Raw genomic sequence first — 22818 nt, 5'->3', positions numbered from 1 at the left:
TCCAGGAGGAGCTCCTCGGCCACAGGGAGAAGACGGTTGAAGAGGGCTCGAGCAAAAACTTTCCCAGTGCCTGATTAGCAGTGAGATCCCTCTGTAGTTGCTGCAGTTGGAATTGCCCCCCTTTTTTTAAAGATGGTCACGATCACTGCCTCTCTGTGATCTCCCGTCATGCTCTCCTCCCTCCAGATGAGAGCGATGAGGTCATGTATCCATGCCAACAGCACATCTCCGCCATGCCTTAGCGCCTCAGTAGGATTTCCATCCGCTCCCGTAGCCTTGTTGTTCTTGAGCTGTCTTATGGCTTTTCCTACCTCATGCAACGTTGGTGTTTCACTGAAGTGGGGGCGGGACGCATGCTGTGGGATGGAGACGAGAACACTCAAGTCAAAGTCAGAATGTCGATTGAGGAGATCTTTGAAGTGCTCCTTCCAGCGGGCCTTGACAACCTCGGTGTCCTTGATGAGTGTTTCCCCATTCTTGGCCAGCAGTCGGTTAGGGCCTTGGGAGTTTGGACCGAAGGTGGCCTTGACTGATATGAAGAATCCTCGCACATCATGGCTGTTGGCCAGTTATTGTATCTCCTGTGCTTTCTCCATCCACTACCTGTTCTTTAGGTGCCAGGTTATTTGTTGGACCTCAGCTTTGAGCCGCCTGTAGTGTTGCTTTGCTGCTCCTGAGTTGGGTTTTTGCTTGAGCCTCAGAAATATAAATTCTTGGATCTCTGATCATTCTCATCAAACCAGTCCTCGTGTGTTCTGGTTGAATGACCAAGTGTCTCTTCACAGGCACTTGTTATGAGGCCTGGAGGGCAGACCAAGAACTGTGGGTATTCAGCATCTCAGCGTCATCAAGTCACGTCAGGTTAGCTGTGAAGCGTTGGCTGTATAGGGCTATCTTAGCTGGGTCTTTAAGTGCCCCGGCATTGACTTTCTTGTGGCACTGCTTCTGCTGTCCCCTCCGCTTTGGCGTTAATGTCGATGATGAGTCAGGCGGTCGTCCGGCCAACAGTCGTCAGCTCCTGTCATTACGTGGGTGATGCGCACACCCTTGCGATCCCTGGCTCGGACGATGACATAGTCGAGCTGGTGCCAGCATTTGGAGCAAGGGTGTTGCCACGATGCCTTGTATTTTTCCTTCTGGCGAAACAAAGTGTTGGTGATGAGAAGTTCATGTTCTAGATATTTTGTCAGGAGTAGGATACTGCTGGAGTTGGCTTTCCCTACCCCCTCACTGCCAATCACGCCTCCCCAGAGGGCTGTATCTTTGCCGACCCTAGCATTGAAGTCACCGAGGAGGATCAGTTTGTCACCTGCAGGGACACAGGACAGGGATGTTTCGAGGTTGGAATAAAAACCCTCTTTGGTCTCATCCATTGCATCCAGTGTTGGGGCATACGCACCGATGACTGTGGCGCATTGGTTCCGGGATAGGGTGAATTGAAGCATCAAGAGGCGTTTGTTAACCCCACAGGGGTGTCTTTGCGGCTGTCGACCAGCTCATTTTGATGGCGAAGCCGACTTTATGAAGGTGGCGTTCTTACTCTGGTTTTCTTTTCCAGAAAAAGGTGTAACCTCCATCTTGTTCCTTGAGCTAGCCTTCCCCTGCCTGCCGGATCTCGCTTAGGGTGGCGATGTCGATGTCAAAGCTTCTAAGTTCCCGGGCAACTATGGTGGTGCGGCATTCTGGCCTGTCCAATGCGAGTCCTGTCGTTTCAGGTCCCGAACTTCATGTTAACGGAGTAGAAGATGCCTGTGTGTGAGTTCTTTTAATGTGGAGCGGCATAGCTGAGCAAGGTCTTGGTCCAGTGGCAATGGATCCAAGACGACTGGAGACCAGGCACTTCTGTATGAGCCGAATTGCCTAAGGCGAAATGTTGGCTGCAATCTCGGCGTTGAGGAGCACGCTTGTTGGTAAGTGGTCCGAGGCTTAGTTGGGGGCAGGCATTAGGAAGTCAGTTATCTGCTGGAGTTCCAAGTGGGAGGTCAGCAAGGAGTAGGAGGGTGAATGAATCATAGCCAGGCCACCAGTGGGGAAGGGGAGGTCCAGCCATCGACGAGGAGAGACATATAGGCCCGCTGCTGGAGGGACGAAAACCCGCCGCTCGAGGGATGTAGGCCCACCGCAGGAGGGGCCGGGTGATGTCGCGGTCGCCGGGTAGGAGGCACACCTGCTTGCTGGGCGTCGTCGTGAGTAACCTGCTTTCAAACGGCTGAAAATGATGCTAATAAAACACATCAAACTATTTTCTATTTAGATTGGGGTACAGTATTCAATTGCTTAATAAAACATTTTTAAAAGAAAATTATTCTTAAAAGTTTCTCCACGTTGTTTAAAAGTTTCTTCAGAAGTTTTAAAAGTTTCTCCAGGAGTTTTAAAAAAGGTTTCCCAAATTATTTAAAATTTTCTCCAGAGTTTTTAAAAGTTTCGCCAAGTTGTTTAAAAGTTTCTCTTGAAGTTTTAAAAGTTTTCCCAAGTTGATTAAAAGTTTAAAATGAAAGTCAGTAGTAACCTACCTGCCTTCATACTGTTCCATGGGTGCTGCCATCCCACTGCAGCTGCACAAAGCCCTGGCTAGACCACACCTGGAGCACTGCGGGGAAGTAGAGGCTCAGTCATCTCTGAAGGGGGCCCGAATGCCTGGACGCCATGTACATTCCCAGGGTCAGAATCCCCATGTACAATCCAAGGGTTAGAATCCCTCTCTACATTCGCAGTGTCAGAATCTGCATGTACAATGCCAGCGTTAGAATCCCCATGTACAGTCCCAGGTTTAGATTCCCCATGTACTCTCCCAGGGTTAGAATGCCCACATACGCACCCAGGGATAAAATCCCCATGTACAGTCCCAGGGTTAGAATCCCCATTTACAGTGCCTAGGTTAGAACCCCCATGTATGGTCCCGGGGTTAGAATCCCCATGTACTCTCCCAGTGTTAGAATGCCCAAGTACTCTCCCAGGGTTAGAATCCCCATGCACAGTCCCAGGATTGGAATCCCAATGTACAGTCTCAGGTTTTGAGATTGAGGCCTTGAATCTGAGTTGGGGAAAAATCATAGACACATGATTCAATTTCTATCCTAAACTATTTGAAATCAAATTAAATGAATTGTTGCAATTAACACATTACTTTCATGCCAAATGGGAAACAAGTGATCTGCGGGCTGTGCAGGAGTGGTTGTACCCGGTAACACAGCATGTCCTGGCTCTCCACTCTAAATGCACTTCTTTAGGTTCACAGTCTCATTGACACATCCAAGTGACGAGATGGACCTCGCCCTTTAAACCCCATCAGAGAAATATCAGCATTTGATGTTTAATTTGCTAAACCTTTACAAAACACTGGTTAAGCCTCAGCTGGAGAATTGTGTTCAAGTTTGGGCTCCAAACTTTCGTAATGATGGCAAGCTTTTAGACAAGGTGCAGAAGGAATGGTGCCAGGGAGATGAGACTTCCGTGATGTGGAGAGCCTGGTGACGTTTTCTCCAGATAGCAGGAAATGGTAAAAGGAGATTTGATGGAGATGTACAAAATTATGAACGACTTAGATAGAGTAAATATGGAGAAGGTGTTTCCAGTGGCATTAGGGTAGGAAACCAAAGGAGTCAGACTTCCGATGATTGGCAAAATAACGAGAGGTGAGATGTGGGATCATTTGTTACTCAGCGAATTGTTATGATCCAGATTGCACTGTCTGAAATGGTGGTGGAAGCAGATTGAATTGTAACTTTTAAAAGGGAATTGTATAAATACTTGCTGGGAAAAATATATCTAGCAATGGGTAAAGAGCAGAGGAGTGAAACTCATTGAACAGCCCACCAAAGAGCCGGTACAACAGGATGGGCTGCATGGCCTCCTGTGCCGTCCTCTCGGGGACAATGGCGGATGATCTTACCCAGAGTGCTCCGCCCGTCGGAATACGCCGTATCTCCATCAGCAGGGGGGCAACTTGGGTCGAGCTGGTCCCTGGAGAGCACGCCCCTGTGCGGAGAGGCTCCCGGGAACTGATTGTAGCGAGCACGGCATTAGCATCACCAAGTGTGGCTCTTAGGCGCCAGGCAACACCGAGTGTGACTCTCAGTCCAGGGCAGCACCGAGTGTGGCTCCCAGGCCCCATGCACCAGGCCCCATGCATCACTGAGTGCGGCTCTCAGGCCCCGGTCAACACCGAGAGTGGCTCTCAGGCCCCGGGCAACACCGAGTGTGGCTCCCAGGCCCCATGCACCAGGCCCCATGCATCACTGAGTGCGGCTCTCAGGCCCCGGTCAACACCGAGAGTGGCTCTCAGGCCCCGGGGAACACCGAGTGCGGCTCTCAGGCCCCGGGCAACACCGAGTGTGGCTCTCAGGTCCCGGGCAACACCGAATGCGGCTCTCAGCCTCCGGGCCTGGCACCAGCAAACCCCGGGGGCAGTGGCTCCCCCACACCACGAAAACAAATACTTGCGTTTATACAGCATGTCCAGCAATTCCCAGCTGCTCCGTATCAGGGTGGGCACTGAATGCGGAAGTCACTCCCTGGCCTCCTGTACAGTATAGAATTAGGCAGTCCCTTGAATCGATGATGACCCACTTCCACACCAAAACGGATGAGTTCACAGATGTTTCACGATGAGACCTGATATTCCAGGTCCAGAACTACATATTAAAGTGTGGAAGAAGCTTGTGTGTGGATTCTTTTAACGTGGGTAACCGTTGCACACCAGCCACCACACGGGCTGAACAGAGTGAGGTCTTGGTCCAGTGGCAAAGGTTAACCAAGTCGACTGGTGACCAAGCTCTGCTGCACAGACCTGGTGCACATATTTGCAATGCCCATAGATCGCAGTGCGGTCTGGCCCATGCTGTCCCTGGACCCTTGCCGATTCCGGGCCCCGAATTCACACCTCTTGTGGCCCCAATCTCTCCACCCCAAACTCTCATCTCTCGTGGGGCCCAATCTCTCCGCCCCGAACTCTCGCCTTTCGTGGGCTCCAATCTCTCCGCCCGAAGTCTCGCCTCTCATGGGGCCCAATGTCGCCACCCAGAACTCTCGCCGCTTTTGGGCCCCAATCTCTATGCCCTGAACTCTAGCCTCTCCTTGGCCCCAATCTCTCCTCCCCGAACTGTCGTCTCGCCTTGGCTCCAATCTCTCCCCGCCAAATTCTCGCCTCTCCTTGGCCCCAATCTCTCCATTCCGAACTCTTGCCTCTCCTTGGCCCCAAACTCTCAGCCCCGAACTCTCGCCTCTTGTAGGCCGCAATCTCTCAGGCCCGATCTCCCGGCGCTACTCCACCCCGCCTTCACCACTCCTCTGCTGCTTGCCGCATCGCCTGCTGTACCTGGGCCGTTCCGATGTTCCTGCCCATGCTCCAGTCGCTGACCTGGATTCCAGTACAAAGCAAAATCATTGAGGAAGAAATAAGCGGGATATCTAGACAGGAATAGTGCAATCAAGCAGACGCAGCATGGATTCATGAAGGGGAAATCATGTTTAACTAATTTACGTGAATTCTTTGAGGATATAACGAGCATGGTTGATAGAGGTGTACCGATGGATGTGGTGTATTTAGATTTCCAAATGGCATTCGATAAGGTGCCACACAAAAGGTTACTGCACAAGATAGAGGTATGTGGCGTCAAAGGAAATGTATTAGCATGAATAGAGAATTGGCTGGCGAACAGAACGCAGAGAGTCGGGATAAATGGGTCCTTTTCGAGTTCGTTAGTGGTGTGCCACAGGGATCGGTGCTGGGACCACAACTGTTTACAATATACATAGATGACCTGGAAGAGGGGACAGAGTGTAGTGTAACAAAATTTGCAGATGACACTAAGATTAGTGGGAAAGCGGGTATTGTAGAGGACTCAGAGAGGCTGCAAAGAAATTTGGATAGGTTAAGCAAATGGGCTAAGGTTTGGCAGATGGAATACAATGCCGGAAAGTGTGAGGTCATCCACCTTGGGAAAAAAAAACAGCAAAGGGGAATATTATTTGAATGGGGAGAAATAACAACATGCTGAGGTGCAGAGGGTCCTGGGGGTCCTTGTGCATGAATCCCAAAAAGTTAGTTTGCAGGTGCAGCAGGTAATCAGGAAGGCGAATGGAATGTTGGCCTTCATTGCGAGAGGGATGGAGTACAAAAGCTGGGAGGTCCTGCTGCAACTGTATAGGGTATTGGTAAGGCTGCACCTGGAGTACTGCTTGCAGTTTTGGTCACCTTACTTAAGGAAGGATATACTGGCTTTGAAGGGGGTACAGAGACGATTCACTCAGCTGATTCCGGAGAAGAGGAGGTTACCTTGTGATGATAGATTGAGTAGACTGGGTCTTTACTCGTTGGAGTTCAGAATGATGAGGGGTGATCTTATAGAAACATTTAAAATCAAGGAAGGGATAGACAACATAGAGGCAGAGGGGTTGTTTCCACTGGTAGGGGAGACTAGAACTCGGGGGCAAGGCCTCAGAATACGTGGGAGCCAATTTAAAACCGAGTTGAGAAGGAATTTCTTCTCCCAGAGGGTTGTGAATCTATGGAATTCTCTGCTCAAGGAAGCAGTTGAGGCTAGCTCATTGAATGTATTCAAGTCACAGATAGATAGATTTTTAACCAATAAGGGAATTAAGGGTTACGGTGAGAGGGTGGGTAAGTGGAGCTGAGTCCACGGCCGGATCAGCCATGATCTTATTGAATGGCGGAGCAGGCTCGAGGGGCTAGATAGCCTACTCCTGTTCCTAATTCTTCTGTTCTTATGTTCTTTTGTAAAATCTAGAATCTGAAGTCTACAAATCTCGGACAAATTAGAATAAATCGCCTCTCAACTATGCTGCAATGTTAGAAAGACGCTTTGGATACCTGGCCTCCTGTGTGGGTCTGTTTGTTGCATCTGTTTGAGCTGGAGTGGAGATGGAGGAGAAGCTGCTGGGTTTCACCCCCAGTATTTCCGGGCCCAGTGGGACCAACAATTCCCCATGTGGGGCTGTCAATGAAGGTGGGTTCCATTTCCTGAAGGACAATGATAAACCAGTTGGGTTTTACCACAAACTGGCAATTTTCATAGTTACTATTTCGAGTGCTGGTCCCACAAATTACCAAATTCATTAAGCTGGATTTCTCAAAGTGCCTTTGTGTTTTTGTGGATTCTCTCTCATCCACCCTTTTTCTTGACTGAAATTCACTTTTCAGGGTATTAAAATGGGAGGATTTATCGACCAGAGGCTCAAACCAAACATCAGATTAACATCTGACGAAATCACTCGATTCATCGGGAATGAATTATCATCCAGCAACTATGGATACAAAAAGCACTGTTCATAGCGGGGAGAAAGTGTACACGTGCTCTGTGTGTGGACAAGGCTTCAGCCGATCATCCAAACTGGAGAGACAAAAGCGCAGTCACACTGGGGAGAAACTGTGTAAATGTAGGGACTGTGGGAAACGTTTCAACTACCCGTCCCAGCTGGAAACACACCAGCGAGTTCACAGTGGGGAGAGGCCGTTCACCAGCTCCGAGTGTCAGGAGGGATTCACTCAGTCATCCAACCCGCTGATACATCAGCAAATTCACACTGGGGAGAGGCCGTTCACCTGTTCCATGTGTGGGAAGCGATTCAGTCAGTCATCCACCCTGCTGACACACCAGCGAATTCACACCGGGGAGAGGCCGTTCACCTGCTCTGATTGCGGGAAGTGATTCATTCAGTCATCCCACCTGTTGAGGCATGAGCGAGCTCACACTGGGGAAAGGCCATTCACATGCTCTGAGTGTGGGAAGGGATTCATTCGGTCATCCCACCTGTTGAGGCACCAGCGAGTTCACAAATGATTGTCGGGGTTGGATTATGCTGTTATTGCTGCTGTTAATCACAACCCGACTGAACCATGTTCATTCTGACAGTTGGGGTTTGTTTCTGCTGATGAAAACTCCTGTAACTGGATTGCAGTTTAATATTTGGGATGGAGACAAATAAATTCGTGTTGCTTTCAACACATTGCTGTAGATTTTTCTCTTTCCTACCCGAGTATTTAGCATCACCTGGCTGGAGCTCAGAGAGGACAAGCTGGGGGGAGGATCATATGGGGGAAGAACTTCAGCATGGACACAGCTCTTCAGGGTCATACTGAGAGGGGCAAATGGCACTTTGGTCTTTCTCATCTCTCTTCACTGACAGCAACCCGTGCGGGTTAATCTTGACAGTGTAAGGTGTGGATGATATCCACGCAAGGGTGCTAAAAGAGATGGGATGGGTGCTCTGCCAGCCACTTGCCCATATCGCCAACAGCTCAGTAGATTCATGGGTTGTTCCCTGAGATTGGAAGGCAGCCGATGTAGATCCCATTTTTCAATTGTGCACAAGTCAGAGCTCGGGAACTGAAGGCCCATCAACGTGACCTCCATCACTGGGAAGGTGCATGAAGGGATCCTGAGAGATGCTGTTTTCCATCATGGGGAAAGTGAAGGGGCCATTAGAGATACTGAACATGGATTCCGGAAAACAAGGTCATGTCTTACAAACTAGCTTGAGTTTGTAAAGAAGTTGTCAGGATGTGGATGGGGGAATCCGGTTGAATCAGGATGTCAAACTCATTTTCTCGGGTGGGCCTGATCCAATATCCTGGCACTTGGCATGGGACACATTCAGCAAAAGCCATTAAAATAGGAATAAATGAAGATAAACTACATCGGAATTTGCATTTAGATTTTATTTACTGCCGCTGCTCCCAATGCCTGGCACCTCTTAGCTTGAGCATTCATGAACTGACCGATGCTCAAACCATAAGCACAAGGCTATCGGTGCATGGTTCTGCCTCTGACCACAAGGCTGTGTCACTGCCACACACAGATATCGTTTCCTTGTTTCACATCTCAATACAAACACCATCTCTTCACACATCCCCTTTCTGCACAATTGCAGCAGACATGAGCAAGGACGTGAGGCTGATTAAAAGACACATTTCATTACAGCAATGGTTACACTGGGAGAAATGTTCAGTTATTTTCCATTGCAGGCAAAATGCCGGACAAACCAGCAGCACACTGGCACCTGAACAGTGTCTCATCGGCCGACAGGCTTTTCATAAATAGATTTGCTGCGTGGAAATAAACTTAAACCAGCTTTGCGGGCGTGATGCTCGATTCACACATTGAAGGTGAGAGAGATGCTGTGGGGCACACAATAAGTCAAGTAGCTGAAAGTGATTAACAGACTGGGTTTTGTGTTTAGTGATCCCGGGCGTGTTACCAATACCGGCAAAGATGAAGCCCATGTAATAAAAGGGACAGCGGATACTCTCTCACTAGTGAGTCAGAATGAGAAGCTTTAACAGCAACCCATGTTTCACAAAGGGAGACCTCACCAGACCAAAGGACATTGGGCGTTTAATGGGCTGTTTGTGTCACTGGGCTAAAGGAGGCTATTTGTGACAGAAGGAAAGCTGGTCACAGCAAACAAACAGTTTACCGGCCTGTCCAGGGCCCACTCTGACCCCCACCTTCTCTCTCACTATTGATGGACACTGCTGCAGTAATTGCTCCTCTGACCTTTCCTCTCTTGTCCCTCCCACACCCCTAATACACGGCCCGACACAATCTCTCTCGCCCTGCATCCTCATTGTGCTGGAATCCACACCAGTCTCCCCATCTGCTCATTGTTCTCTCCCTGGATCCTGAAACTACAGAACTCGCTGATCCCTCCTGAAGTCTACAGGCTCTAAAACTGAAGCTTGGTGGGCCTCAGTCCCCACTCCTTGATTTACGTCCCCTTCTCTCCACCTCTTTCCCCCTTGGTTGTATTCCACACTCTGGGCCTTGGGCTTTCCCCGGGGATTCTCAGTATGAACAGGGGGATGTGTGTTGAGACAGGATATCCCAGCTCTCCTCCTCTTTCCCCCTTGGTTGTGTTCCACACTATGGGCCTTGGGCCTTTCCCTGGGATTCTCAGTATGAACAGAGGGATGTGTGTTGAGACAGGATGTCCCAGTTCTCCTCATTTAAAGGGACATGGAGAGGACTAGCTGGGCAGATGGCCTGCTTTATGACATCACTAAAGTGCCTAACAACCAACCTCCCTGAGCCCTGATCATTTTGGTCTGTGTTGAGCTCAGTGTTGTTACAAGAAGGGAAGCAGGAGCAGTATTTGACCCGTGTGAAGCTCAGGATTAATGGGGAGAGGTACAGGATCAATTTATACCTTATTGAGTGCGAAATGTCATTGTCCCAGACACTCCCTGTCCCTCAGTATCTGTGTCGGGGAGCGACCGATGGGTTCAATCTGTATCTAACCCGCGCTGTGCCCGACTGGAGAGTGTTTGATGCTAGCACGAGGTGCTCAGCTCAATGATCACAATAGTTAATCCAAAGATGATCAGATAAACCCATCAGCTTCACCCCTGGACACAGGTACTGAAGGACAGGGAGTGTCTCTAATAATTTGGCTGGTATCCTTGATCAAATTTAAACACCTCACATCTCTTTTTAAAAATTTGTTCATGGGATGTGGGCCTCGCCTCTCATCTCTCATTCTTCTGTACGAGAGCGAATATAGGCCTAGTCTACTCAATCTCTCATAGGACAATCCCGCCATCCCAGAAATCAGTCTGGCGAACCTTCATTCCACTCCCTCTATGGCAAGTTTATCTTTCCTTACGTCAGGAGACCAAAACTGCACACAATACTCCAGGTGTGGTCTCACCAGAGCCCTTTATAATTGCAGTAAGATGTCTTTACTCTTATACTTAAATCTTTTTGTAATAAAGGCCAATATACCATTTGCTTTCTTAATTGCTTGCATATAATCTTTTTGCGATTTGTATACAAGAACACCCAGGTCCCTCTGAACACCAACATTCCCCAATCACTCACCATTTAAAATAAATACTCTGCCTTTCTATTTTTACTGTCAGTATCTAACTTAAAATTTGTTCACATTATATTCCATTTACCATGTTCTTGCCCACTCACTGAGCCTGTTTCTATCCCTTTGAAACCTCTCTTCATCAGTCATTGAAGGTTGGCATGCAACATCAGTCATTGAAGGTTGGCATGCAGGTACAGCAGGCGATTAACAAAGCAAATGTCATGTTGGCCTTCATAGCGAGGGGATTTGTGTACAAGGGCAGGGAGGTGTTGCTACAATTGTACAGGGCTTTGGTGAGGCCACACCTGGAGTATTGTGTACAGTTTTGGTCTCCTAACCTGAGGAAGGACATTCTTGCTATTGAGGGAGTGCAGCGAAGGTTCACCAGACTGATTCCCGGGATGGCGGGACTGACCTATCAAGAAAGGTTGGATCAACTGGGCTTGTATTCACTGGAGTTCAGAAGAATGAGAGGGGACCTCATAGAAACGTTTAAAATTCTGACGGGGTTAGACAGGTTAGATGCAGGAAGAATTTTCCCAATGTTGGGGAAGTCCAGAACCAGGGGACACAGTCTAAGGATGAGGGGGAAGCCATTTAGGACCGAGATGAGGAGGAATTTCTTCACCCAGAGAGTGGTGAACCTGTGGAATTCTCTACCACAGAAAGTTGTTGAGGCCAATTCACTAAATATATTCAAAAAGGAGTTAGATGAAGTCCTTACTACTAGGGGAATCAAGGGGTATGGTGACAAAGCAGGAATGGGGTACTGAAGTTGCATGTTCAGCCATGAACTCATTGAATGGCGGTGCAGGCTAGAAGGGCCGAATGGCCTGCTCCTGCACCTATTTTCTATGTTTCTATGTTTCTATGTTTCTATGTTTCTATGTTTCTATGTTTCTCCTCACACTTACATTCCCAACTAGCTTTGTAGCCTCAGCAAACATCGATATATTACATTTGGTCCCCTCATCCAAATTATTGATATAGATTGTGAATAGCTGGGGCCCAAGCACCGATCCTTGCAGCACCCCACCAGTTACTGCCTGCCAACCCGAAAATCACTCGTTTATTTCTACTCTCTGTTTTCTGACCGTTAACCAATCCTTGTTCATATATTACCCCTAATCTCACGAGCGATAATTTTGTTTAATAATCCCTTTTGTGGCACCTCATTGAATTTCTTTTGTAAATCTAAATAAACTACATCAAGTGCTTCGCCCTTGTCTATCCTGCGAGTGACAAACTCAAGAAATGCTAACAGATTTGTCAAGTACAATTTCACTCTCATAAATCCGTGTTCATTCTGCCCAACCGTGTTATTACTTACTACGTGCTTAATAATAGATTTTAGCATTTTCACTACTAATGATATCAGAACTACCAGTATTGCACGGGATAGATACAGAGTAAATCTCACTCCATCCTGTCCCAAACACTATCAGGGTTGATACAGAGTAAATCTCAGACTACAATATCCCAAATACTCCCAAGGCACGTACAACATGGTTTAGATACAGCGTAAAGCTCCCTCTACACTTTGCCATTAACCAGTCCCAGGGCAGGTGCAGTACAGGTTAGACATGGAGTATATCTTCCTCAACCCTGCCACAAAACATTCTCAGGGCAGGTACAGCACGGGTTAGATACAGAGTAAAACTCCCTCTGCCCTGTCCCATCAAATACTCCCAGGGCAGGTACAGCACGTGGTTAGATGCAGAGTAAAGCTCCCTCAACACTGTCCCATCAAACTCTCCGAGTGCAGGTACAGCACGTGTTTAGATACAGAGTAAAGCTCCCTCTACACTGTCCCATCAAACACTCGCAGGGCAGGTACAGCAGCGTCAGATACGGAGTAGAACTCACTCTACACTGCCCCATCAAACACTCCCAGGACAGGTACAGCACAGGTTACACGGAGTACATCTCCTTCTACCCTGACCCAGCCATTCCGTTGCAGATACAGCATTTGTTACATATAAAGTAAATCTCCCTCTACACTGTTCGATCAAACACTCCCAGAGCAGGTACTGCATTGCTTATACACTAAGTAAAGCTCCCTCTACACTGTCGAAATAAACGCTCCAAGGACAGCTACAGCACAATGTAGATACATTGTAATTCTCTCTCTAATCTCTCTAGAATTGTGCACAGTTTTGGTCGCCTTATCTAAGGAAGGATATATTTGCCTTGCTTAGAAACAGAGTAAAGCTCCCTCAACACTCTCCCACCAGACATTGCAAGGGCAGGTACAAAGCAGGTTAGATACAGAGTATATCTTCCTCAACCTTGCCCCAAGCATTCCAGAGCAGATACTGCATTGGGTAGCTACAGATTCGAGCTTCTTCGACACTGTCCCATCAAACACTCCCAGGGCAGGTACAGCACGGGTTAGATACAGAGTAAAGCTCCCTCGATACTGTCGCGTCAAATACTCCCACAGCAAGTACAGCACAGGTTAGTTATGGAGTAAAGCCCCCCCTAGACTGTCCCGTCCAATGTTATTGAATCGGAAGCAGGCTCCGGGGGCCGGGTGGCCCCCTCCTGCTCTTATTTCTCATGGTCTTATGTATCCAGCATGCCCTGCGGGGGAGAATGTGCCGCACGCAGAGTCCAGGAGCTCAGTGCGCCGGTGCTGGTCATGGCTGTGTTTGGAGTATGCGCGGTTCGTGTAACAGTGGAGGAGACACATTTCGGGCAGGCTCCACAGAGGTAACCTTTTCAGTGGGACGAAGGGGAATAATGGACCACCAGGGAGTAAGGGAGGCTTCATTAACAACCTGTACCCTCCGCAAGCCCGGAATAGTAACCAGAATATCGGCGATTGCAGCTTCGGGTCTTTTTCCCAATCACAGGCCCAGGCTAACAGCGGGCATCTTGGTGCAGGAAGGCAGGTTCAGGGCTCCGCCATCTTGATTCAGTTAGTCACACAGTGCAATGTGCGGCCATCTTGGTGCAGGTACAAAGTGAATGATATCAGTGTCTGGAACTGAACCCAGCTAGAGTCAGCAACTTCAGGTGAGGGGAACCAGTGAATGTAGAACTGAACCCAGCCACATTCAACACATTCAGGGGAGGGGAACCAGTGAGTGTAGAACTGAAACCAGCCAGAGTCAGCACCTTTAGGAGAAGGAAGTGTACCTGTGAGTGTAGAACTGAACCCAGCCAGTGACAGCACATTCTGGGAAGGAGAAGGAGGGGAACCAGTGAGTGTAAACCTGAACCCAACCAAAATTAGTAGTGAAAACTGGGAGCGGAGGAGAAACTGTCTCGAAACTTGTGTTGATTTGGATTTCAGCACAGCAGGTGGGCCAACGTGTGGGAGAGGGATTTATAGCTTTGGAAGGACAAGGGTGATAGGCATGTTCCATGGAAACTAGATGAGTACATCCTGAATTTCTGTCCTGTACTGACAGCGATGAGTTTTGTTATCCCATTTTACAGCGTATTAGAAGGGGAGATTTTCAGACAGGAAACACAAACCAAACATCATGTCAAGATCTGACAGAGTCACTCGATGCATCAGGACCTGAATATCATCGGCCTTTGAAAGTGAAAGGAGAAATGTTTGTCTGTCTTGCCTGTGGGAAAAGATTTCAAACATCAGTTTGACTGGAAAGGCACCGAGACACACACTCCCGAGTGAGTGTTCCAGTGCACGGACTGTGGAAAGAGCTTTAACCAGTTACACAGCCTGAAGAAAACATCGCAGCATACAAAGCACCGAGAAACTGTAAACGTTTTCTGCACATGGGTTAGGCTTCAACTGATCGACCAACCGTGGAGATTCACAAGGACACCCACACCACGGAGAAACCGTGGAAATGTGGTGACTGTGGGAATGGACTCAGATCGCAGTCAGAACTGGAAATTCATCGACGTAGTCACATTGGGGAGAGGCCATTCATTTGATCACTGTGTGGAAAGGGATTGACTGCATTATCCCACCAGCTGAAATACCAGAGAGTTCACACATGGGAGAAAAAGTTCACCTGCTCTGAGTGTGGGAAGCGATTCACTCGGTCATCCCACCTGATGACACACCAGTGCGTTCACACTTGGGAGAGGTTGTTCACCTGCTCTGAGTGTGGGAAGGGATTCACTCAGTCATCCGACTTGCTGCCACACCAGCGAGTTCACAAGTAACACAAAGGGTTAGAATCTGCTGTTATTGCTGCTGTTGATCACATCCCGACTGAACCATGTTCATTCTCACAGTTGGGGTTTGTTTCTGCTGATAATAACCCTGAAACTGGGCTGGACCTTAATATTCTGGATATATTGCTGTGTTCTCGGGGCTGCAGTGTCCATTTAAAAACTCTGTGTGTTATCTTTCCCCTTAATTCAGCAACTCTCAAAAATAAAATTATGAACTTTTACTTTAATCCTACCTTGATCTTTGGTACACAATCTACAATAATGTAAACGTTTGTACTGAATATAATCTCCAATTAGATAGAGCTTGCTGACAATTCTTACTGACTTGCACATTACACACAGCGGCCCCTCCATTATCCACCAGAAAGAAGGGGAATGGGAATTGGTGGGGAATCAGTATCCCCAAATGGTGTCCCCCATCTGGTGTAGCAAAACCCCTGGCACGGCAATGGAGTCAAGTCCAAACCAAAACAGTGTGCAGTGCTCCAGGTGTGGTCTTACCAACGCCCTGTACATTTATAGCAGGACTTCCCTACTTTTATACTCCATCTCCCTTGCAATAAAGGCCAGCATACCATTTGCTTTCCTGATTATTGCTGTACCTGCATGCTAAGTATTTGCATTTCATTTACAAGAACCGCCAGATCCCTCCGTGCTGCAGCATTTTGTAATCGTCCCCATTTAAAGAATAATTAGCTTTTTGATTTGTACTACCAAAGTGGATAAGCTTACATTTTAACACATTACAGTCCATCTGCCAGATTTTGCCCACTCACTGAGCCTTGCTATATCCTTTCGTAGATTATTTGCGTCCTCCTCACAGCTTGTTTTCCCAACTATCTTTGTATCATCAGCAAATTTGATTATTTTACACTCGGTCCCTTCATCCAAGTCATTGATATAAATTGTAAATAGTTGAGGCCCCAGCACTGATCCCTGTGGCACTCCACTAGTTACAGTTTGCCAACCTGAAAATGATCCATTTATCCCGACTCTCTGTTTTCTGTTAGTTTGCCAATCCTCCATCCACGGTGATACATTAACCCCAACCCCATGAGCTCTTAGCTTGTGCATTAGCCTTTTGTGTAGCACCATATGGAATGCTTTATGGAAATCCAAATATACAGCATCAACTGGATCTCCTGTATCCACTTCGCTCGTTACATCCTCGAACAACTCCAGGAAATTTGTCAACATGATTTCTTTTTCATAAAATAATGCTGACTCTGCTTGACTGCAATATGATTTTCTAAATGTCTTGCTACTTTTCCTTAATGATGGACTCCAGTATTTTTCCACTATCAGATGGTAGGCTAACTGGTCTATAGGTTCCTGCTCTCTGTCTCACTCCTATTTTAATTAGGGATGTTACATTTGCGGTATTCCTGTCCATTGGGACCTCGCCAGAATTTAGGGAATTTTGTTAGATTATAACAGATGCACCCTCTATCTCTGCAGCCACTTTTTTCAGACCCTAGAATGCATGTCATCAAGTCCAGAGGACTTGTCCGTCTTTAGTCCAATTAGTTTGATTAGTACTTGATCTCTACTGATAGTGATTGCTCCCCCGCTCCCCCGCCCCCCGCAATAGCTCCTTGGTTATCAACTATTGGGAAGTTTTTAGGTGCCCTCTACCATGAAGACCGATTCAAAATTATTTTTTAAAGTCTCTGCCATTTCCGTGCTTCCCATTATTAATTCTCCAGTTTCACCTTCTAAGGGACCTCAGCTGCTCGTTTCCGTTTTATATCCCTGTAGAAGCTCTTATTTTCTGTTTCCATATTCCTTGCTAATTTGCTTTCATCTGCTATCTTCACTGTCTTTATCATTTTTTTCGTCGTCCTTTGCTGGTTTCTAAGAATTTCCCAATCCTCAGGCCTTCCACTGTCGTTCGCAACATTATATGCCTTTTTTCAATTTGATACCATCCTTTACTTCCTTAGTTAGGCAGGGATGGTTCATCCTTCTCTTAGCATCTTTATTTCTCACTTGAATAAATCTTTGCTGAGAGTTATGAAATATCTCCTTAAATGTTTGCCAATGCATTTCTACAGTCTTATCCTCTAACATATTTTCCCAGTCCACTTGTTGTCAGTGACAAGGGTTGGTTTATATCACATGGGAGGAACTTGGTGTCAGTGACTGAGGCTTTGGTTCAACATTCTTTGACATGACGAAGGCCTTTGACAAGGTCAACCATGAGGCGTTATGGAGTGTACTCTACAATTTCTGCTGTCCATATTCCCAATACAAGCCTCCTAAAGCAAGTGCTCCATTCGGAGTTTCGACACGGCAGGGACATTGGGTGGGCGGGGCTTCAGGGTGTCTGTCAGTTTTATTGGTCATCATGTTTGTGCCCAGATCAGTGGCCCCTGAAAGGGAACCTTGTTGTTCTGGTGATTGTTGTCTGGTGACTCTGGGCCAAACTGGTTCACTCTATTGGGCCAGCCTGTGATCACCCTATTGGGCCAGCCCAGGCTCACCTGGCCCAGGCCATCCCAGGCTCACCTCATTGGGCCAGCCCGGGCTCACCTATTGGGTCAGCCTGGCCACGCCCTAATAGGCCAGCCGGGCTCACACTATTGGGCCCGCCCGGCTCACACTATTGGGCAAGCCTGGACTCACCTATTGGGCCAGCCTGGGCTCACCCTATTCGGCCAGCCCGTCTCACCCTATTGGGCCAGCACAAAAGACCCATTGTCCAGCGGAGAGAATCGGTAGCTCATTGATTTTATTCTTACTCTGTGCACAGCGGTTGCAGAACTGAACCCAACCTTGTAAGCTGAAAATGCATAGTCACAGTCACACTGGGGAGAGCCCGTTCAGCTGCTCTGAGTGTGGGAATGGATTCACTCAGTCATCCCACCTGCTGACACACCAGCGAATTCACACTGTGGAGAGGCCGTTCTCCTGTTCTGAGTGTGGGAAGGGATTCACTCAGTCATCCCACCTGCTGAGACACCAGCGAGTTCACAAGTGACTGCAGGGGTTGGATTCTATTGTTTTTGCTGCTGTTAATCGCATCCTGATTGAATCATGTTTGTTGTATCACTTGGGGTTTGTTTCTGTTGATGTGAATAACCTATAACTGGGCTAGAGCTTAATATTTTCATGTTTCAAATAACACAGTGTGTCGATATTTGATATCTCCAAGATCAGAGGGGACTAACAGATGTCATGTTACTGACTGCACCAATTTGGGCATTTTCTCCTTTCTAATTCTGGATTATTACAGTTCTCATACCATCAGTTACTCTCCGCGACAAGTTCCCAGTCTGGTAATCACTTTCAGATACTGGACTTAGCATGTGCCCCACAGCATCTCTCTCACCTTCGATGTGTGAATGGAGCACCCCGCCTGCAAACCTGGGTTCAATTTAAATTTGAATCCACTCAGCAAATGCATTTTTAAAAATATGTACATGTAAACTGATTACATGAAATAATTGGCAAAGGTTTAGAGTTACCAAGATGAATAAGTGAACACATCACGGACTAATAACCAAGCTCTATATTCACAGGAGAAAGTTTGTTATCTATCTGCTCGAATGTCAGTTGGTGAGATGAGCGACGGAATCTCTTTTCACGCACAACAGCATCCATTCCCGCTGTCCCCACATTTACAGTGTTGAGTCAGGTGGGTGCACGAGTCTCACAGGCTGAACGATTGGTTGGAGGAGCACCAACACACAGAATATGTGTCCTATTTCTCCCCGCTGTGATTGGTGTTTTTACAAAGGCTGATGATAAGATGATCCTGATCAATCTGGGGAATCTGTCAAATCTTGACGCGATGTATGGATTGCGTTTCCCAGTTGCAGATCCTCCCCTTTTAATACCCTGCAAATAAATGGTGGTTACAAACGTTGTTACTTTAAGTACAGGATATAAATTAAGAATAGACAATTCTAGATTCTATGGAACATTCTGTCCCCTCCTGTCCCTCCTAAATTCCTTATTCTAGACATTTACTGTCTAAAATCAACATTCATTTCATCGCCTGAGCTTTATTATCTCCAGAAAGTGCTGAATCTGGCTCGGTGCAATTCCACAGACATTAGCTAACCTCTAGTGCCTCACGGTCAGTCGATTCAGTGAGTGCCAGCAGGATTTCCACTGTGGTAGGCATCACAGCCTCAAATCCTGTCCTCAAATGACATCCACACACTTCCCAATTGTACAGAGGACGATTATAACCTGTGAACTGCTGCCTTGGCTGAGCTCAACTAACAGCCCAGATCAAGGATCGAACTTGTGACCGTCCCAGTCAGTACTGCAGTGTTCTAAAAATTGGGGGTTGGAGGTGCGGGGGTGGGGGGGGGGGAGTTGGGGAAGGGTGGGAACAGAATATTTTGAAACAAATTTGACTCCACCTGTAAAGAAAAACTTCGTCACAATGCACAATTCTGAACTCTTTCCAAATTAGACAAGCAAGTGAAATGTATCATCAAAAACAGTGAGACATTTTAGAATGGCTCAAGTCACTGAATTAGCTTTACAATCATTGCACAGTACAGAAGGGAGCGACTGGTAATGGTAGCTCGGTTCGTAAAGTCTCCCAACACAAGATAAACTGGACTGTCCCATTAATTATAAAGAGGCAGAGAAAGTGGAGTCCCTGACTCTTTATTATATATATATATATATATGTATGTATGTGTGTGTCTATGTATATATGCGTGTATGTATATGTGTGTGTGTGTGTATATAAAGCACATCATTCTTAATATTTGCTAATCAATTGCACAGAGATAAATTATTACGCACACAGGCATCTTCCACCCTTCAACATGTAGTTCAGGATCCGGAATATTAGGTCCTTCATTGAAACACCTGTGAACTCATCCCTTTTTGGCTTGGAAGCAAGTCATCCTCGTTTCGAGGGACTGCCTATGAAGATGATGATGATTGTGCAAGATTACCAAGAGGTTTGTTTAAAATGGAAATAACTTAAAGGTGTTACCGACCTTGAACTTTTCTGGAACAAAAGAGAAGAACTCCAGTAATGTTCAACTTCTTATATGCAGTAATGAATCTTGAATGCCACAGCATGGTAACAAAATTGAACTTAAGACTTTAAAAACAAATGCTTGGAATGAATGATTTGGAATCATGTGTTATCTTCCACGACAGACTGCTCGAGGGGGAAGATAACGGACTTGCTGTAAACGCATTGCAGATAACTTTTGTATTGTTAAACAACAAAGGCTGGACACAAGTTTTTGTGAAAATAAAATTGATGAGCTAAACAGATAGGAGTTCCTGCTCAAGCATTCGGGACGGGGAATCTAATTCAGATAAGCTAAGTTTTACCTATGGAGGGAAGACCTCTCACAGAGGGGTGATGTTTTTCCTTTTGTTTTTTTTCTTGCAGAAGCAAGTGGAAGCGAGGGCGCAGGATTCAATATCGCATCCAGCAAGGGCCAGGTGAACGAGGGAAGGTGTGTGTGTGCCTAGAATGCTGGGGAAGCATCGCTGACCTACATACTTCCCAGTTAAGCAATGCCTCAATTTCAACATTTTCATGCTTGTTATCAGATCCCTGCATGGCCTCGCTCCTCCCTATCTCTGTAATCTACTCCACAGCCCCACTACCCCTGAGATAATTGCTCTCCTCTAATGCTGCCTTCTTGAGCATCCCTGATAATCATCGCCCAACCTTCTGTTGCCTTAGCCCCAAGCTATAAAACTTGTTCCCTAAACATCTCCGCCTCACATTCCTCCTTTAAGATGCTCCTTAAAACCTATGTATTTGATGAAGCTTTTGGTCACCTGTCCTAATATCTGTTTATGTGGCTTGGTGTCAAGCTTTTGTCTCATAATACTCTGTGAAATTCCTTGGGACGTTTTACACATTAAAGGCGTTTTATAAATACAAGTTTTGTTTTTATTGTTGCGGATACCCTTGATTTGACCTTTCACGGTATTTTGTAGAACGTGCAGCTCAGAAACAAGCCATTTGGCCAAACTGGTCCACGTCGGGGTGTAAATGCCACACGACCCTCCTCCCACCCTATCAAAATACCGTCCTATTCCTCTACAGTGAGGAGTTCCACAGTCACTGGTTGCCTTCCAGTACCCATCCAAAGGGCCAATGTGTGAGGGTATGCAGTGATTGTTGGCAGCCTATTCAACCTCGGGGGCATCATAGATCCTTTGCAGACTTGGCCTTTGCTGCTGTGGTGAGTGTACAGTGACCAGTGGAAGGAGCCCAGGGCGGTGAGGTTAACTGCTGTCTGTCCACCAGCAGCCCAGCCTGCGTCAGCTGACAACCCCCACAGTGAGCAGCTGGAATGTGCAACCTCTCCTGGTCTGCACTGGGGAGCAAGGGAAGTCAAGGGCAGCACAGAATTTCATCAACCTTGACCTCCAGCCTCTCTCCCTCAGGAGAATCAAGTTGCATTAACGTCATGATGTCAGCACGTTCCAGCACGCATCACACTCGGCCCCCACTGTTCCGGCGATCTCGGTCCCCATTGGCTGGAAGCTCCTCTCAATCAGGCCGTGGGCCCTGGTCAAATGCCCCTGGACCGCGGGCTGCCCAACGGCTGGAGGCGGAGAGAATATTCTGGAATGTGGATGCGGCAGGCGGTTCAGGCGAGCCCTGGCCCTGGCGGGGGGGCTTTCTAAACACCCGGGAGGCCTCAGGCCCCAAGCAAGAACCTGCGGATCCGGCGATTGCTCCGAGCTCGAGTGTGTCAGATGCTTCACAGAGGCGGTAGGAGATTGTGGGGGTAGGGTAGGATGTGGCTCCGCGGCTCACACACATCCGTTGTAGGCCTCAGGCCCCAATCAGGGCCCACAGGCCCTGGGTGTGCCCAGCGGTGACAAGCCCAGGTCAGCGGGGTCATTGGCCACCATCTTGCACAGGGTGGGGTCACGGCGCATGCGCGACCACCTTGCCCAGGAACAATAAGTTGGCGGGGCTTCAAGGTCCTAGTGCCCGCGAGATAGAGTAACCTGGGCAACAGGCTCTTCATCACCTCACAACAGTAACCTAGGCAACAGGCTCTTCATCACCGCACAACAGTAACCTAGGCAACAGGCTCTTCAGCCCCTCACAACTCCATCCTGGGCAACAGTTACAACATTAGCTTCTATTTATATAGTGCCTTCAACGTAGTAAATCGTCCAAAGGCACTTCATAGGAACGTTATTAGAAAATAATTTGACACCAAAGCGTAGAAACATAGAAAGTAGGTGCAGGAGTGTGCCATTCGCCTCTTCAAGCCTGCAACTCAATTCAATATGATCATGGCTGATCATGCAACTTCAGTACCCCATTCCTTGCATTCTCTCCATATCTCTTGATCCCTTTAGCCATAAGGGCCACATCTAACTCCATTTTCAATATGTCCAACGAATCGCACTCAAAACTTTCTGTGTTGGATAATTCCACAGGTTCACAACTCTTTGGGGGAAAAGGTTCTCCTCATCTCGGTCCTATACGGCTTACCACTTATCCTTAGACTGTGTCCCCTGGTTCTGGACTTCCCCAACATTGCGAACATTCTTCTTGCATCTAAGCTGTCCAGTCCGGTCAGATTTTTATATGTTTCTATGCGATCCCCTCTCATTCTTCTAAATTCCAGTGAGTATAAGCCTAGCCGATCCAGTCTTTCCTCTTATGTCAATCCTGCCATCCCGGCAATCAGTCTGCTGAACCTTCGCTGCACTCCGTCAATAGCAACAACGTTTTTCCTCAGATTAGGAGACCAGAACTGCACACAATAGTCAAGATATGGTCTCACCAAGTCCCTGTACAACTGCAGTAAGACCTCCCTGCTCCTATACTCAAATCCCCTCGCTATGAAGGCCAGCATGCCA

The 22818-nt window shown here is 47.4% G+C and overlaps 1 pseudogene; it reads left to right on the top strand.

Annotated features, from left to right (window-relative positions):
- Positions 1-7364: 7364 nt before the first annotated feature.
- Positions 7365-20422, top strand: LOC139235549 (zinc finger protein ZFP2-like; annotated as a pseudogene).
- The last annotated feature ends 2396 nt before the right edge of the window (positions 20423-22818 follow it).

This window comes from Pristiophorus japonicus, chromosome 23 (assembly GCF_044704955.1).
Source record: "Pristiophorus japonicus isolate sPriJap1 chromosome 23, sPriJap1.hap1, whole genome shotgun sequence".
NCBI classification, from domain to species: Eukaryota; Metazoa; Chordata; class Chondrichthyes; family Pristiophoridae; genus Pristiophorus; species Pristiophorus japonicus.
This window is presented reverse-complemented; position numbering and strand designations above follow the sequence as displayed.